Source organism: Capricornis sumatraensis, chromosome 8, assembly GCF_032405125.1.
Source record: "Capricornis sumatraensis isolate serow.1 chromosome 8, serow.2, whole genome shotgun sequence".
Lineage (NCBI taxonomy): Eukaryota > Metazoa > Chordata > Mammalia > Artiodactyla > Bovidae > Capricornis > Capricornis sumatraensis.
The window spans coordinates 90354148-90360147 of record NC_091076.1 but is presented as its reverse complement, the minus strand read 5'-3'; the positions used below and the strand labels follow the sequence as shown (position 1 = coordinate 90360147).

The 6000-nt window shown below is 36.9% G+C and overlaps 1 protein-coding gene across 1 annotated transcript in view; it reads left to right on the top strand.

The window, feature by feature from the left end:
- Window positions 1-215: 215 nt before the first annotated feature.
- Window positions 216-6000, top strand: part of IKZF3 (IKAROS family zinc finger 3) — a 63349-nt gene continuing 57564 nt past the window's right edge. Inside the window, exons 1-2 of the mRNA XM_068977039.1 lie at window positions 216-270; window positions 2266-2367. The gene's annotated coding sequence lies outside the window, so the exon portion shown is untranslated. The remainder of the gene's footprint in view (window positions 271-2265; window positions 2368-6000) is intronic.

Below are 6000 nucleotides of genomic sequence, written 5' to 3'. Positions count from 1 at the left end.
TTTTTTCCTCTTAATCTCTTTAAAATATAATTTCTGCATGGATTCTTTTTATTCTCCTTGAGACACTTTTTAGGAAGGATGTAGGTAATAGTCCTGCTCTGGAGAGGAAATCAGCAAGTAAATCTTCCAAAGTGGTATCCTTATTAAATTTAGAAGGCTCAAATCTGAAAAAAATTTACTCTAAAAAGCTAATATTTATAATCCTTTTTGTTTCAGATATAAAACCAAATGTGGAACTGAAAAGCACTCAAGAGCAGTCTGTGCCCACAGGTAACAACATCAGATCTTTCCTCTCTAAAAATATACCTTTACTGAATAGTTCAAATGAAGAGGAATATTCTGATTGCGATACAAATGCTATGGAAATGTGTTGTGGAAAAAACAAAATTATGTCTTCCGGATACAATAATAATGCATCCGTTTATATCATATAAGTTATCTGACATCACAGAGCCAAACCACCCCACCCAATGTTTTTTTATTTTTTCACTGTTTTTTTTTTTCTTTAAAAAATATTTCAGCTGACTCATTTGAATTAAGACAGCTTTTGTTGAACAATATAGCTTATGAAACTTGTGCTTTTCACTCAGGAACAGTGCTCAGCAAACTTTATTTGTAAAGGGCCAGAGAGTAAATATTTTAGACTTTGTGGGCCGTATATGGTCTCTGTTGTATATTCTTCTTTATATTTTTTACAATCTTTAAAACTGTAAAACCATTCCTACTTCCTGGGTCTACATATTAGTAAAAATAGGCCATGGCTCGATTTGGCCTTAGGCCATGGTTTGCTGACCCTTGCTCCAGAATAAACTATAAATACTTTAAATAATCTATTTCCTAAATATAAATTCTGTGTTTTCTCTATTGATATACTCACTTTGTTTGAATCAAAGCTTTTGCTATATTACAAAATTTACCACACAGGTGTCTTTATTTCACTCTGAGTTGTAACCTTATGTTTTAATTGAACATGTACCTCATATCAGTTGTTCTATCAGACGTGCACTGTATATCTATCATTTCAGGCTTGAGAAAAGAAAACTATTGTTTAGAGCAGTGTCTTAGTGTCTAAGAGTATATGATATGCAGAAATGAGAAACTTTACCTGAATCCATGACGACTACATTTTCAGGACCTCTTAGTCATGTATCGTATGTGATATGTTTCCATTTTACACCTATATTCCAGTAAAATGTCCTGTTCCACGTGTTCAGTCATGGTTGCAGCAGAAAGGAAGCCACTGCAGAGTTCTTATCACCTCTCCTGTTTCAGCTCCTTAGTGCTGCAGGATTCCGTGTTTTTGACTATTTGTTGCATGTAATAGGTTCTCAGCAAATATTTTATTGAATATTGGGAAGGAGTTTGATGGCAAGTGGGTCTTTTCTGTTCATTTCTTTTGTTATCTTTTTTTTTTATTAAGCTACCATGCTTATATGTGAAAAAATTCTAGCTATGTCATGCCTTCTTCCTTACTTTTATTATTTTCGATATTTATTGTAAAAAATTGTGTCTTTGTTAAACTTAATTATTAGCAAGTTTGTGGTTTATTTAACCATGCTTTTATCATATCTACTGCCTTTTACTTAGGAACTCCCATAGCACTTTGTATTTCCCTTAATCTCTTGTCCGAGTCTACATTTTGGACTTATCTCTTGGGTGAATCTTGCATTGTGTTTGTGGGTTTGTTTTATCTACATCTGTGAATTATCCGCTCTTTGAATACAGGAATTATGACCTATTCATATCTGTAGCCTTGTCAACATTTAGTAAATGTTTGAAGAAATAAAAGAATTTGGGGGCCAATATGCTTTCTACAAAATCATATTTATAATGTGAACAGAAAGGGAAAATAGAATTTGGTGTACAGAAGCTTATAGGCTTCCTCTCAGGAAAGCATCTTTCCCAAATTGAGTTTTGCCAGTAGTCTCAGGCTCAGTATTTCTCATCAGTATATGTTAATATTCTTGGTCTTAACATCTTACTGAATATCCTGAAATACACCAAAGGAGAGAGAATTTCTATCCAGAAGGAACTTGAGTGGAATTTAAGGTGAAAGAACTATTCAAGAAAACAATGTCTAATTGAAAGGCAAATAAACCTTGGGCATATTTCTAAAATTTCACATATATCTCGCTTGGGTGTATGTGAAAGGATATTGTCTATCATTTAGGGATTGGATAAAGCTGAAATGTGAGTCTTACTTAATACAGGGTTATAAAAATCCTTTAAGGTTACTTCATAGTTAAAATTCTTTTTATCTCCTAGAAGGTTCAGAGCTTTTGAATGACTACGATTTAACCAAAGCTCATGAAACAGAAAATGCGGATGGTACAGAAGGCCCAGCCAATGAGGATGAAGACATAGGAGGTGAGCCATAGTGTATAGACCAGAACTAAAGAGACAATTGAGGCTCAGTATGGAGAAGAAATCAGGAAAACTTATATATGTGGATTGAGTTGGGAGGAATTCAGTTTTATTCACTTTACAAATATTTGCATTTAATAATTTGCTGTAGGGTATCAGCAGATTTTGAGAATTTAAGTGTTCAAGCTATAATAACTTCATTTAAAAATTTTTAAAAATTACTTTTATTGGGGTATAACAGCAAAAGAGACACAGATGTAAAGAACAGACTTTTGGACTCTGTGGGAGAAGGTGAGGGTGGGCTGATTTGAGAGAATAGCATTGAAACATGTATATTATCATATGTGAAATGGATGGCCAGTCCAGGTTTGATGAATGAGACAGAATGCTCAGGGCTGGTGCACTGGGATGACCCTGAGGGATGGGATGGGGAGGGAGGTGGGAGGGAGGGTCAGGATGGGAAACACATATACACCCATGGCTGACTCATGTGAATGTATGGCAGAAACCACCACAATATTGTAAAGTAATTAGCCTCCAATTAAAATAAATTTAAAAAAAAGAAAAAATACTTTTATTAGGGTATAGTTAATTTACAATGTTGTGTTAGTTTCTGCTGCTGCTGCTGCTAAGTTGCTGCAGTCGTGTCTGACTCTGTGTGACCCCACAGATGGCAGCCCACCAGGCTCCCCCGTCCCTGGGATTCTCCAGGCAAGAACACTGGAATGGGTTGCCATTTCCTCTCCAGTACATGAAAGTGAAAAGTGAAAGGGAAGTCGCTCAATTGTGTCCGACTCTTAGTGACCCCGTGGACTGCAGCCTTCCAGGCTCCTCTGTCCATGGGATTTTCCAGGCAAGAGTACAGAAGTGGGGTGCCAAATGTTAGTTTCTACTGTACAGCAAAGTGAATCAGTTAAATATAAATATATATCTACTCTTTTAGATTCTTTTCCCATATAAGTCATTACAGAGTATTTAGTAGAGTTCCCTGTGCTAACAGTAGGTTCCTATTAGTTATCTATTTTATATATAGTAGTGTGCATATGTAAATCTCAATCTCCCAATTTATCCCTCCCCTCCTTCCCCCTTAGTAACCATAAATTTGTTTTCTATGTTTGTGACTCTATTTCTGATTTGTAAATAAATTAATTTGTAACATTTTTTAAGATTCTACATATAAGTGATATCATATAATATTTGTCTTTGTGTCTGACTTATTTCACTCACTATGACAATCTCTAGGTCCATCCATGTCATTGCAAATAGCATTATTTCATTCCTTTTTATGGCTTAGTAATATTCCATTGTATATATGCACCATATCTTCTTTATTCATTCATCTGTGATGGTCATTTAGCTTGCTTCCATGTCCTGACTATTGTAAATAGTGCCGCAATGAACATTGGGTTTCGTGTATCTTTACAATTTATGGTTTTCTCTGAGTATATGCCCAGAAATGAGATTGCTATATCAAATGGTAACTATATTATTTGTTTTTTTTGAGGAACTTCCATACTCTTTTCCATAGTGACTGTACCAATTTATATTCCCACCAATAGCATAAGAGGTATCCCTGTTTTTCACACTCTCTCTAGCATTTATTGTTTGTAGGTTTTTTGATGATGGCCATTCTGACCAGTGTGAGGTGGTACCTTATTGTAGTTTTGATTTGCGTTTCTCTAATAATCAGTGATGTTGAACATCTCTTCATTTGCTTTTTTGATCATCTGTATGTCTTCTTTGGAGAAGTGTCTATTTAGATCTTTAGCCCTTATTTTGATTCAGTTGGTTGCTTTTTTGATATTGAGCTGCATGAGCTATTTGTATATTTTGGAGATTAATCTCTTGCTGGTCACTTTGCAAATATTTTTTCTCATTTTGTTGGTTGTCTTCATATTTCATTTTTTAAAATAACATGTTTATTTTGCCCTTTTTTGTTATTAAAGTAATACATGCTCATGATAGAAAGTTTGTCTAGGATGTTTTCCACCAGTTCTCTAGATACCAACTGGGCAGCCAACAATTCAATTCAATTCTTATGCTAATTTCTAGAATTATTACAGAACTCATAGAACTCAGTCCCACAAGACTACCCTCACTCAGACTTCAGTTGAAAGTTCCAAGTCCCCATGTTACCTGCCCTTCTGTCCAACTTGACTGCAGATTTAGGATTTCCCACACCACCCTCTCTTCAGGTTTGATCCTTTGCTTGAATGACTCACAGAATTTAGGAAAACACTTTACATACTATTACTGGTTTATCATAAAGAACACAACTCAGGAATAGCCAAATGGAAGAGGTACATAGGGCAAGTTATGGGATGGGGAGTCCAAAACTTCCATGCCCTCTCTGGGCAAACCGCCCTCTCAGCAGCTTGATGTCATCACCAAACACTCTCTGAATCTTACAGTTCAAAAGTATTGTAGAGCTCAATCTCCAGTTCCCTTCCTGGAGGTTGGTGGGTGACGCTGAAAGTTCCAGTCCTCTAATCACTTGATGCTTCAGGTGACCAACCCATCCTTAGGCTATTTAGGGGCTGCAACCTAAGTTACTTCAGTAACATAAACTCAGGTGTTATTGAAAGGGGCTTGTTATGAATAACAAAAGACACTCTTATCACTCAGGGAATTCCAAGGGTTTTAGGAACTTCAAATAGATGGGGAAACAATGGAAACAGTGAGAGAGAATTTATTTTGGGGGGGCTCCAAAATCACTGCAGATGGTGATTGCAGCCATGAAATTAAAAGACGTTTGCTCCTTGGAAGAAAAGTTATGACCAACCTAGACTGCCTATTAAAAAGCAGAGACATTACTTTGCCAACAAAGGTCCATTTGGTCAAAATTATGGTTTTCCAGTAGTCATGTACGGATGTGAGAGTTGGACTATAAAGAAAGTTGAGCACCAAGGAATTGATGCTTTTGAACTGTGGTGTTGGAGAAGACTCTTGAGAGTCCCTTGGACAGCTAGGAGATCCAACCAACCCATCTTAAAGGAAATCAGTCCTGAATATTTATTAGAAGGACTGATGCTGAAGCTGAAATTCCAATACTTTGGCCACCTGATGGGAAGAACTGACTCATCTGAAAAGACCCTGATGCTGGGAAAGATTGAAGCCGGGAGGAGAAGGGGACAACAGAGGATGAGATGGTTGGATGGCATCACTGACTCAATGGACATGAGTTTGAGTAAACTCTGGGAGTAGCTGATGGACAGGGAGGCCTGATGTGCTGCAGTCCATGGGTCGCAAAGAGACAGACACGACTGAGTGACTTAACTGAACTAGGAACTTCATACCAGGAACCTGGGACAAAGACCAAATGTATATTTTGTCTCTGACCACTAATCTCTTATAGCAAAAGCATCATATAAGTCAAAAGATACTGGTCCTTCACTAGAGTCACATTCAGTCATTAATTAGTCTAGTCCATCATCATATCATATGAAAATGTCTTCAGGGGTGAGACCACTCAGATTTGTGTGCTTCTATTTGATCTTGTCAAGTTACAAAGGCACAAGTAGTCTCAGCAATACATGGTTTCATCTTTTCAAGCATTTGGTGTAATTGAGCTAAAGTGAAAGTTGCTCAGTTGCATCTGACTCTTTGTGACCCCACAGTCTGTAGCCTGCCAGGCTC